At 41.5% G+C, this 13,426-nt stretch overlaps 1 protein-coding gene across 1 annotated transcript in view; it reads right to left on the bottom strand.

Annotated features, from left to right (window-relative positions):
• The window catches only part of LOC144781356 (cholesterol 24-hydroxylase-like), a 457,687-nt gene that overhangs the window by 139,087 nt on the left and 305,174 nt on the right, over nucleotides 1–13,426 (bottom strand). The gene's annotated exons all lie outside the window — the stretch shown is intronic.

Raw genomic sequence — 13,426 nt, 5'->3', positions numbered from 1 at the left:
TGGACGGGCCCCTGGCAAGTCTTGATCACCACCCGAACAGCTCTTCGAGTGGAGGGGAAACGAAATTGGCTGCACGCACACCATTGCAAGAAGATCTCTCCGACCCTGATGTCGACCGAAGACGTAACCACCCAAGAGGAGCTCCAGAACCAAGACCGACCATCCCTGAGGTGCTACCCTGAAACAGAGACACTCGAATTGGCAAAATTCCCCGATGCCACTGTGCCATCCGGAAAAGGGTATAACCTGCGACGAAAGGAGGGAGCTTCGGCTAAGCAGACCACTGACTAAGTTACATTTCTCAGAGCGGTGGCCTAACACTACTAAGGCTGCCAGGAGAGAAGCCAAATTAAGTTTGTGGTTCTGCCCGCTACCGAGCCCCTTGAAAATGATGGAAGCGCCCGATACGAAGATGATGGAAGCAACCGGACATCCAAAGACCCACTACAGAAACCCGAAGACTAACAGGTTACACAGCTCAAAGACTATTGCCCTCTTTATCGCCCTCCTCTTTTGCCTCCTCCTCATGACCACCCTCTGGATTGTGGAAGAGAGCGCACCGGCTCATAAGACATTTCTAACAACTGCACAGCCTACCACCATGAAAGAACACTACCTGGTCTCTCTTTCACCTCAACTCCGAGAGAGACGTAAGGAGTTCTGGAACAACTCCTTCGTACAGTTGCTGCACCAACACAACCTTGCTGCCAATGCCACAAATTGCTGGATTTGTGGGTTGACACCACATGCCGCTGGACATTCCATCCCTTTCATCCCTTCGCCTTTCTCTGTTCATGGTTCCTGCCTCGCTTGGCTGATCCTCTTGCAAGAGAGTTACAGGGACAATGTCACTTCCAGCGAAACTATGTCACACTTTTATCATGGGGTCTGGTTGAACAAAACAGGAAGAAAGGCTGTCCCCTTTTGCCCTCTGACCTCCAACGTCTCTATCCACATGGACATCCCCGCCCAAGAGCGAGTTGAAATACAGGTATTCAACAACCCAGTCAGACCCACCTTCTCCTATCTCCGGAAACGAACAGCTGCCACCCTAACTGTAGCCCTATCTGTCGTCAATGTCTCGGGCCTTGTATGCATCAAAGGCCTTGGGACACAAATGGTGGGCCACAGTACTTGCCGCATCACCAGAACTTTGGACTCAATTGATCCACCCTCTTTTGTCACCTCTCCAAACATGTACTTTATCTGTGGTACGAAAGCCTACACCTGGCTCCCAAAGGGCTGGGGAGGTACCTGCTACATTGCCTTCATCCTTCCACCAATCTATGTGGCTCCAGCAAACCATCACCGACAAAAGCGAGCAAGAGACATAGAGCAAGCCGACTCTACCGGAGCACAATTCCTGGACGCAGTAAAAGGACTTGTCCCGCTCTGGGGACCGATGGTGAACAGCCGTGCCATCCGACATTTGACCCAGGCAGTTGAAACGACAATGAACATTACAGCTGGCATCCTCACGAACAACACAGCCGAGCTTCAGGCGGTCCGCCTGGTGGCCCTTCAGAACCGCCATGTTCTAGATGTGGTTCTAGCAGACCGTGGAGGAGCATGCCGTATCATTGGGTCCAGCTGCTGCACATACATACCAGACAATTCGCCCTCAGTCTACAAAGCCATTGAACACCTCCACAGACTTTCCTCAGAGGTTCATCAGGAACAAGAAGAGTGGTCGCTTGGGAGTTGGTTCTGGAGTACCGTAAAGGACTGGGGGTGGAGGTTGCTTATGATCATATTGATACCGATTGTTGTAATATGTGGATTCTGCCTGGGTATTCAATGCTTGCCACCCTTGTGCTCACTTTTGGCTAACTGTATCTGCCGTAAGACTCTGGACTTTGAAGCTGAACACATGAAGGCTTTGTATGACCTTGAAATAAGAAATATAATGGGGATTGACGTAAATTGACAAGCTGGCTCGATATGTTGAAAAGGGAGGACTGTTAAAATCTAGATTGTGGCATAAACATTATCGGCGCCATCTTGTCCCTTTTCAGACTCGTACATGCGCGTAAGCAGCAGCCATTTTGTATGCCATGGCCTCTCTGCCCACTGCCGATAGCCAGCGCGTGTCTCCCCCTCACTCTCTGGCCTCGCAAGCATCCCCCGCGCTCTGACAGCCCCCGATCTCTCCTGCCTGGACCATAAACGCACCTCCAGCGTGACCCTGCCGCAGAGCCACATCCCGTGCTGAAACCCCCCCACATTCCTTTCATCTCATTCCCTTTGATAACCTCTTCCTCCTTGTCCGATTGTCCGACCCGTTCCCAGGCCATCACCTAGCCCAGCAGATGCAGTTTATTGGCCCCTACAGTAGAAACTCACCCCACATCAAAGGAGCGGGGATTAATCAATGCCTTCACACCCCTAGATCCGACCGATCACCCGCATTCCTGTTCCCAGCGGAATGTCCAGCTGCGCGATAGCCATCACATGCTGAGATCGGGGTGGGAACTTCTACTGTAGATGTGTGTGGGAACGGGCCTGAACCGGGGATTCCGAGGGTGTCTTTCTATACTTCGAAGAAATGCTACGGATGCAATGTATGTAATAAAGCCATAAAACTGTGTATAAGAGAATAGGCCTCAGAGATGCGGTTAGAGCACCTCGAGAAGATACCCTGTTGTCTGATTTGACGTGTTCTGCTCCGTCCGAATAAACTCCTGTTTCCTGCCTTCCAGTCTCCAGCGCCTGCCTCTTTGTTTGGTAATCTTAAGTTGGGTGAGAGGCGGCTACGCCGGGCAATCCAGAAAAGGGTTATCGATCTTAGTTGCCTGCCCTTTTTTCCACACTGGGAGCCGGGTGCTTCTTGTTGCCGGAACTGTAGGAAGAAGTAAGCTGAACAAGAACGAGGAGAGGCGGAGGCAAAAGGTAAGTAGTATTTTTCTATTTTTATTTTTTATTTTGTGTCCCCCCACCTCTCCACTGCCATTCACTGCCAGCCGCTAGTGAAAATAATATGTGTAATACATTTACTTATAGGGGATTTTGCCAGCCCACTTCATCCACTGGGCGGTTATTGTATCATTAACAATTTAGTCCCGTTCAATACAGCATGGGTCAATGGGTCATCCCACTTCAGCTATTGGTTAACTTTACAGTGAGTGAAAGAATTCTGCCCTTTCACAAGGAACATCCACACACAATGAAGTTCCCTTCACTGCCAGAGACTACTACAGCAATGCCTTCGATTGACAAGGGCCCGGCAGCCTCTACATCAATACAACTTTACAAAAAGCATGACGAAAAAACATTGACAAAGCCAAAAGGTAGGCAGCAAAAGGCAGACCTGTTCACTTTGCCAAAGGTTGTTCTTTTTATATTGTTCCTAATGTGATTTGTATACCTTGGGTCAGCTTATTTAAATGGAATTTTAAAACAGAGAAAAAGCAATAGTTAAAGTGCTGTTATGGATATGAGTTAGAACTGGAAAACCGTTGAAAGTTGCAAGTGATTAGGACCACAGCCTGTGAGCCACAAAACAGCCATGCAAACTATAACCCACAAACCAAATGTAATGCTCATGAACTCACCTTTAATGAAACAAAAGCAATTACAAATGTTGCAAATCAAAATACTTTAAGAATAATAGATCCACATGTAACAAAATCTAGAAACTATTAGAATCAAGAATGAGCGATTTGAAGAACAACTTGGGCAAACTACATATTTCAGAAGCTAGGGACAATGGAATCAATCAATGAAACTGAACTGCTTGGGAAAGAGAGCTCATAGTAGAAAAAGACCATACATCCTTGGCCCTAAGGCCACTATTAATAGCCCCCCACACTCCCCACGGGACTTATTATTGCATGCACATTACATTAAAAAGATGAGGACATGTGGGCCGATTACGATGTCGGTCGGACGACGTTCCGACCAACATCTTTGTGATAAAGGGACTGGCTGACAGGCAGTCAGTGGTCCCGACCCCAAATTAGGATACAACCACCGTGGAGGCAGTCAGAAACCAGCCTCTTTGCTTTGAGGTTTGTGCTGTGGCCCAGAAAAGGGCCGCAGCACAATCCCCAATGCCAAAAGGCATGTTTTTAAAAATCCCTGCACCCTGTGGCAGCCACATGGGGTACCTTCCAAACGATGCAGGGATGTTTAGTGGGGCACCACGGGTGCCCCCAGGACCCATAGCAGAGGGCCACTGCTATGGGCCCCAATAAATCCTTTCCGCTAGCCTTTCCACGTCAGAAGAAACTGCATGAAATGGCTGGAGGAAAAGTGGATTGTAATCCCCACAGCAGTGCCATTGTGGGGACTGTGGTCTGACCGACCGCATGTCGACGGGCTCCTTGAGCCTGTCAGAAGCTGTTGTCCAGTCCCTGGGGCAATGCGGTCCAACCAACTGAATCATAATGCGTCAGTTTGATGCTGTATATCAATGTCGGTGGGACTGACACCTATACTATGATATACCGGCGCATTCTAGAGTGACATTTAAGAGCAAAGTTCAGAAGGTCACGATCCAAAAGTATCAAATACATTCCTAAAAAAACTGGTAAAGGGTCTTAACTGCCACAATGGAATGTAGAAGAAATGACGGAAGAAAGGGCTTAAGTGGATGAGCAACCACAGTGCAAATCCTGAGCAGTAATTGTAATGCCAAGAACTATCAAAGGAGGACATGATCCCAGAATGCTGAGAATCAAGTTGACACTTTAATTAAGAAATCAAAGGGTTATTATGGGGAATGTGACTATCTGAGTCTCTCATAGACTTAGGGCCCAATTACAAGTTTGGTAGTCTTCAAGCGGGCTGCCATGGCAGTGCCTCAACTGAAGACCTCCAAAACTCATCTGCACACTGCTCGCCAGATTGCAAGTAGTTTATTTGTGGTCTGGTGGGTGGTCGTAGCTTTGGTGGACCCAGGGCGGCGCCTTTCGAAGGCTCATATGTGAGCCTTATAGCCGCAGCGCCATTGGGCGGCCTAAGCGCGTTCCTGCACGGCATGGTCTGTGAAGCCCATGCCGTGCAGAAACAGGGGGTGCATGCAGACAGGGGGCACACCATGTGACCCCTGCATGTACCCCCAAAAGAACAGGTCTCCCTTAGTTTCCACACACCACCCTTTTCATGGCGGGCTCACCACCATGAAAAGGGTCGCAGTGTGGAAACCCGCAATATGCTTAGCAGTGCTGCAGCAGTACTGCCAGCATATTGTGGCCTCACACCACTGCAACACTGAAGGGGGATCATGAATCCCTGGCGATTGCAGGGGTCTATTGGTGGTCTGACCGTGATAGGGCAGCTGGCCCGCTGGCACGCATTGGCTACAATGCCACCATGGGTTGGACCGCCAAACTCTTAAAAAGGCCGTTAGTTCAAGGCTATTAATAAAACCAGCACATGACAAGATTCTGAAATTAATAACCTTGTGGGTTTATCATTAAAGAAAGCAGAAGCACTTACTTAATAAATCAAATTAATTAGTAAGTGGAATGGCGTAAGGGCTGTCTCCAAATAAAAGCCGTTCAAGAAAAAGAGGAGCTTTAGAGGGAAAAGCTAGTCAATAGGTCGCCCTCCACTCAATATGCAGCAAAAACACAAAGACCTAGACTATGGAAGCACATGTGAAAATTCACCCTTCTTTAAAATATTTCGTTCGTTGCTATTCTTTAGCAAACATAACTCCCCTTGTTACATCATTAATTGGGGTAGCCAAAATATCTGGGGTTAGTGCTTAATTCAAAAAATTGCCTGATTCTCATACGGCAGTAAAATACAGTTGCGAGACCAATCATACCACACTTAATCTCGTGACAAAACAAATATAGTGATAAACCGAAAAAAAAGTGGGTGAAAGCGAGATGGCACCTCACGGGCGCACCACCAAGCGGGGACCTGACTGGTACTCGTCAGGACTGCCCTGTTGTCATCATCGGTACCATCAAGCTTAGAACAGAAAATAGTGTCCAAATGCACAAAAGATTTGTGCAGAAAAAAGTGCAGTGAGCATAGAAAAGAATAACCAGTACAGTGTCAATCAACACATTAAAACACTCATAACACAACACAGACACAATACTTTTATTCAATTTCTTGTGTTGTGTATGGAAAAAATAAAAGGAAAAAAGTAGAGATGGTTATCACCTATTTAACCACTCATACTTTTACTTGCCGACATGTTTCATTGCCTGGTAACTTGTAGGCAATTTCATCAGGGCGTCATGTATATTAAAGCCACTGCAGGTGGACCCACATGTCTTCGCAACTGTAAGTACATAAAATCCGCACCATTGTGGTTAACATAAAGCATCTAGTCCGTGTCTTACTCTAACACACAGTTGACTCTCTGATAATTACCCTCAACAGGCCATAGGTGCTCCTACCAGCCAGACGGGACGAGGTTGTATTTTAAAAGACAAGACAAATCGCAAAAAGTCGATTGTTCACTTCTCCCTTTCCGAATGCTATGGAGGTGGGAGAGACAAAACACCATACTTAGTTCGCATTTGAGCAAATATGTATCTTTAAAACCATTGCTCACCTTTAACTACGTTATACACAGTGTGTTAATAAAAGCGGAGTGACAATATACACTGACCATCTGCATTACCTGCACCCAGTTACCAAGTCTACACCGAGTCACACGAGGTAAAAAATAAGCAAATATGTGCATCAATGCACATTGCTCAAGTTTACCTAGAACGCCCTACACGTTACAAACATCGTGTTAATTAAAAACGGATCCCCTGTGATCCCTGCACCAAGTTGCAGAGTGCATGAAGATCGATTTCTAGCGCGGACACTGCGTGTCTCAAAGCCATAACCTGAGCCTTCTACACATATGCGCTGAACATCGCCTCCTGCAACCCGCCGTTTAAGCCCCCCATTTCCTTACCGAGCAGTGAAGAAGCGGCTGCTGTATCTCAGCCCGTGCCATGTTATCATTCGTGTTCGGAAAGTACTTGTAATGCTGCCCGTGGTCTCGCGGGAAACCGCGTCGGCCATTTTGGATTGGGCATGTTCATATTCAAAGGAACGAGAGGTGCTAGTCAAGATGGACCTCACGCGAGATTTCGGCACGTGATCTCGATCTCGCTTTTTACAACCCATTTAAAACTTTATGCACCTTTCTGCAAACAATCACGTCTTGTATGCAGTTTACAAGTGGCCACATTGCACATTGTTTCAATATATTCAACTAGGAACCATCAACACTGATTAAATCCAAAGTACCTTGTAGACCAGCCAAAAGTGTTAAAATTAGATGGGAAAAAATTGCAGTTATTTTATCACCAACCTAATTTTTTTTTAGGTTGGTGATAAAATAACTGCAATTTTTTCCCATCTAATTTTAACACTTTTGGCTGGTCTACAAGGTACTTTGGATTTAATCAGTGTTGATGGTTCCTAGTTGAATATATTGAAACAATGTGCAATGTGGCCACTTATAAACTGCATACAAGACGTGATTGTTTGCAGAAAGGTGCATAAAGTTTTAAATGGGTTGTAAAAAGCGAGATCGAGATCACGCGCCGAAATCTCGCGTGAGGTCCATCTTGACTAGCACCTCTCGTTCCTTTGAATATGAACATGCCCAATCCAAAATGGCCGACGCGGTTTCCCGCGAGACCACGGGCAGCATTACAAGTACTTTCCGAACGCGAATGATAACATGGCACGGGCTGAGATACAGCAGCCGCTTCTTCACTGCTCGGTAAGGAAATGGGGGGCTTAAACGGCGGGTTGCAGGAGGCGATGTTCAGCGCATATGTGTAGAAGGCTCAGGTTATGGCTTTGAGACACGCAGTGTCCGCGCTAGAAATCGATCTTCATGCACTCTGCAACTTGGTGCAGGGATCACAGGGGATCTGTTTTTAATTAACACGATGTTTGTAACGTGTAGGGCGTTCTAGGTAAACTTGAGCAATGTGCATTGATGCACATATTTGCTTTTTTTTTACCTCGTGTGACTCGGTGTAGACTTGGTAACTGGGTGCAGGTAATGCAGATGGTCAGTGTATATTGTCACTCCGCTTTTATTAACACACTGTGTATAACGTAGTTAAAGGTGAGCAATGGTTTTAAAGATACATATTTGCTCAAATGCGAACTAAGTATGGTGTTTTGTCTCTCCCACCTCCATAGCATTCGGAAAGGGAGAAGTGAACAATCGACTTTTTGCGATTTGTCTTGTCTTTTAAAATACAACCTCGTCCCGTCTGGCTGGTAGGAGCACCTATGGCCTGTTGAGGGTAATTATCAGAGAGTCAACTGTGTGTTAGAGTAAGACACGGACTAGATGCTTTATGTTAACCACAATGGTGCGGATTTTATGTACTTACAGTTGCGAAGACATGTGGGTCCACCTGCAGTGGCTTTAATATACATGACGCCCTGATGAAATTGCCTACAAGTTACCAGGCAATGAAACATGTCGGCAAGTAAAAGTATGAGTGGTTAAATAGGTGATAACCATCTCTACTTTTTTCCTTTTATTTTTTCCATACACAACACAAGAAATTGAATAAAAGTATTGTGTCTGTGTTGTGTTATGAGTGTTTTAATGTGTTGATTGACACTGTACTGGTTATTCTTTTCTATGCTCACTGCACTTTTTTCTGCACAAATCTTTTGTGCATTTGGACACTATTTTCTGTTCTAAGCTTGATGGTACCGATGATGACAACAGGGCAGTCCTGACGAGTACCAGTCAGGTCCCCGCTTGGTGGTGCGCCCGTGAGGTGCCATCTCGCTTTCACCCACTTTTTTTCGGTTTATCACTATATTTGTTTTGTCACGAGATTAAGTGTGGTATGATTGGTCTCGCAACTGTATTTTACTGCGGTATGAGAATCAGGCAATTTTTTGAATTAAGCACTAACCCCAGATATTTTGGCTACCCCAATTAATGATGTAACAAGGGGAGTTATGTTTGCTAAAGAATAGCAACGAACGAAATATTTTAAAGAAGGGTGAATTTTCACATGTGCTTCCATAGTCTAGGTCTTTGTGTTTTTGCTCCAAATAAAAGCCCACTGATCTGTGCCTAAAAATAAATTGAACAAAAAGTTGTCTGTTCATCAAAAAGCATGTCTCTTCTAATGTTTCATGAACTGAACGAACACACATTACTAGCGCGGCATTATGTACAAGGTTTGTATTAAAATTCATTCAAAACAACCAATACATTGTAAATTGGTACAATACCTCTAGAAATGTCCACTAAAGCATCTTATTAGTTAGAGCTGTACATATATAATTAGGAAGATGAAATCATACATTATCAAACACAGGAATACCATAGCGTGTTCAACTAATTCCATAGCACAGCTTAGTGTCCTTGAACATGTCACTGAAACACATTCTTCCCTTTTCCTTCCAGAGGAGAGAACAAATTATTATATATTTGTTTAGAACAGAGACCATGCTGAAGCTATATTTTGGTTGACTTTCTCAAAGAGAAAAAGATAAATGCATGTGGAAAGCACGTACACGTAAGTAAAAAACTACACTTTTCAACAACATTTCGCGAATGATTGTGAATGTGTCCTGGTGCGGCCTAGTTATGCTGAAACATGCATTACCATCAAACTAAAACTCTCCTGCAACCACAGTATAGCTAACAAATGCATAGAAAGGTCTCAGATGGGCTGCTGACTGAGAGTTTGCTTTAGGAATTACCACAAACTGCAAGCCAATGGAATAGCCGTCACGAAAATGCTGATACTCCTGAAACTGCATCACTTATTTAGAAACATCCCCATCATCCTAACACACTTTTGGCAGCTTGATTTTGCTGATGATAAGTCACACGTAGGTCGGAAAACAGCCCGGAATTAGATGGGAGACACTAACATGCCCATGTGAGGCAAACAGGCTCACGGATACAGTGTTAGAAAAAAATTTAAGTTGCTCAGTTGCACTATGATTCTGCTGAAACCAAAACAACTGAAACACTTGAGAGGAATAATATGAACATCTATACTAAAATATTGTGTGTCAAAACATTTCAACTGCAAAAATATTGAGCAATAGAATATTGAAGGTAAAAATATATTTTGTTTTATATATAATAAATATTTTAATATATATTAATTAGTTTAATAATTTTAGGTGTTAGTATTATCAGTATAATTATTATTTCCTTACAAATATTTGTCATTTTAAATGTGTAATTACATTTTACCTAAATTTAATTAGTAATTTATAATTTTGTGGGGTTTTTGGGGGTTTGTACAGCAATAGGGTGAGAAGTTAATTCAATTAAATAAATAACAAATTTTCTAATGTTAATACTTTGTTTTAATGTATATTAAATATTAAATTTGTGATTAATTACATAAGTTGTCGGATTTATTAATGCCCATTATATTTATCTAAATTTAATTTGTGATTTTTGATGTATTTCTTTTGTACAGGTTAATTAGTGATAAATATTTCAGGAGTGGGTTGTGTGAGGGAAATAGCATGGGAAGTTATTTAAAGTATACATTTTTGGGAACAAATTTAATAATTTAAATACTTATTTGGTAATCATGTACATTTTGTATTGATTATTTATTATGTAAAGCATTTTTTATTTGTTATATGAATAACTTGATTGCTACATGTATTTAATAATATACTTTGTAAAATGTATTTTATAGTTATTCATATTTTTAATGTTGTGTGTTTTATTTAAGTCTTATATTATTTTTATTACTGTTTTATTTATATATTTTTTATTGTTTGAGGTTTCTTTTGGGTAATAGAGAGGGTAGTGAATTTAATTTATGTATTTAATGTATTTGATAATTTAATTTGTATTATTATTCTTTATATATTTATTATTTTTATATATATATATATATATATATATATATATATATATATATAGATATAGATATATATATATTGCTTATTTTTAATATGTGTTAATAATTTTACATTCTTATGTATTTAGATGTTTTCTTTTTTTTAAAAATTATGAGACATTGGTATTATATATTTTAGCCTTCTGAAGTCCAAAATATTATCTGATTTTGATTACATTTGAGTGGGAATAGTAAATCTAACTCTTCTAAAGTTCAACAGTCACTTTCGATAATGTTGCTTACATTGGAGTGAGTGGGAATAGTTAATCTAGCCCCTTTGAAGACCAAATCTTTCCATACTGTTTGCTTAGACTGGAGGGGGGATAGTAAATTTAGCACCAAACCCAAAGTCTAACATCTTCTCTACTGTTTGTTGCCTAGATTGGTTTGGAATAATAAAGCTTCCCCCTTTGAATTCCAGCACTTTCCTTGCGATTGCTCAGGTTAGAGTGGGAATAGTAAATGTAACCCTTTCAAAGTCCAACACCTTCCCTACTGTTGCTTAGATTGGTGTGGAAATAATTAATGTAACCTCTTCGAAATCCATAATTTTCTCTACTGTTGTACTTTCCCTACAGTTACTGAGTGAGAATAGTAAATGTATCCCTTTCAAAGTCCAACGCTTTCGCGACGGTCTCTTAGACCTGAGTAGTAATAGTAAATCTAACCCCTTCAAAGTTCAACTTTTTCCATACTGCTGCTTAACTCAAGTGAGAATAGTGAATCTATCACTCCGAAGTCCAACACTTTCCTACTTTCGCTTAGATTGGAGAGGTAGTAGTAAATGTAACCCTCTTCAAAATCCAGCACTTTCCCTATTCAGCTTACATTTGGATGGGAATGCTAAATGTAGTCAATGGTGTAACACTTTTACTACATTGGTAAAAATTGGATTTACATTACTTACATCTGCTACTGTTGTTTATCTTTAATTGTTGTTACTTTTTTAATATTTTCTTTTTTTATGGTTCTATTAGTTTTAAAAAATTAACTTTATTTCCCAGGGAGATCGAAGTACCTTTATTATTGTTTTGTCCTAATTTCCTGTCTTTATTTATTATCGTTTGTTTGATACTCAATACAACCTGTTATCAAAACAAGAATGTACCTTTTTTATTTGAAATAGTTTTTGTCTTAATTTTATTTCAATACAATTATTTATATTATATGTTTTTGAAGTTTTTTTGTTTTCAATGGTTAATTATTGTTTTTATATTGTTTTAAATATGTATAGACTTAGTTCACAGTATTAATTAAAACTATTGCATATATTTTAATATTTAAATTACGTTACATGTATCTGTTGGTTGCATATATATTTGTTCACTTTTACTTTTGTTAATTTTTATAATTTAAAGTATTAAATAATTACTTATAATGCAATACAAAACATATTAAGCTTTTTTTATGCTATTCTGTTTCTCTGTATTTTTGCCTCAATTTTGTTATTGTTTATATACAAAATATGTAAACTCAATTTTTTTGTCGGCACTTGATATTGTTTTTCTCACTATTGATGTTCTCGATATTCTGTTAAAAAAACACACTTGTTGGAAAGAGAGAAGGCATCCCCTGGACGGTAAATATACTAATAATGCTATTGCTCGGAAAAACAACAGGTAAGTTGGATATGATGCACTGCTCTGTGCACGCATCTTTGAATCTAGCACACAAACATGGCCTGAAGAATCAATGCTCTCTGAAATTAACACTAATAGATTTTCAAGTAATCCACTCAGTAAAGAAATTGAAAGTCAAACAACCAAAAGGCAAATTGAGCCTGATACAGATAGGAAAACGTTTTCATCAAGGAACCTTCATAAACCCTGAACAATGCAAAGAAGAGAGAGACTCAAAGAGAAGTGTGGCTCAATGGTTAGAGCGGCAGACCCTGATGCAGAGGTCTAGCCCAGGACCAGGGCTCAATTCCCCGCCTCTGCGGAACTTGGGCTCAAAATTCCACGGACCAGATAATTCTCGCCTCGGTGCCTATTCCAATCATGGAGTCCCACTCTGCAACTCTGGGCAATAGCTTGCTTAATCTCCACAACGACCCCCACAACGCTAAGGATGCCTGACCTCCACCTTGGGTGTGCCCAGGAGTGGGCACCTCACAGGGAAAGCCAGGATGGGTTCCACAGCGGTATTCGTACAAGCGCCTTGAGACCCTTGCGGGTGAGTAGTGCGCTATACAAGTATCAATTTACAATTTTACAACTTACAATTTTAAAGAGCCCACAAGGCATATTCCTATCCTATAGAATCCACAATTCATTTATAAATTGATTGATGGGCTTCCCGGAACAGCCCCATCACTCAAAAATGCTTACTCATATGTTTGAGAGATCAGATAAATACTGCGTAATAATTGCAATCGACAAATGCACAATCGTCCATGAACAGAGACGGAGAGAGGAGGATAGACGAGCTTTGGCAACAGACCTAGGATACAATAAACAGTAGTCAATGGACTTACTAATGTTTGCATATGCAAACAGGATCCCTCATTAACAAACAATGAGTCTTATATTTTTAATTCACACAATGATCGTGCTACACTACAGATAGACTTCATGCAGTTGGTAAATGACCATAAG

The sequence above is a fragment of the Lissotriton helveticus genome, chromosome 9, assembly GCF_964261635.1.
Source record: "Lissotriton helveticus chromosome 9, aLisHel1.1, whole genome shotgun sequence".
NCBI lineage: Eukaryota > Metazoa > Chordata > Amphibia > Caudata > Salamandridae > Lissotriton > Lissotriton helveticus.
Note: the sequence above shows the minus strand (reverse complement) of the source record. Positions and strands in the feature narration are given on the sequence as shown.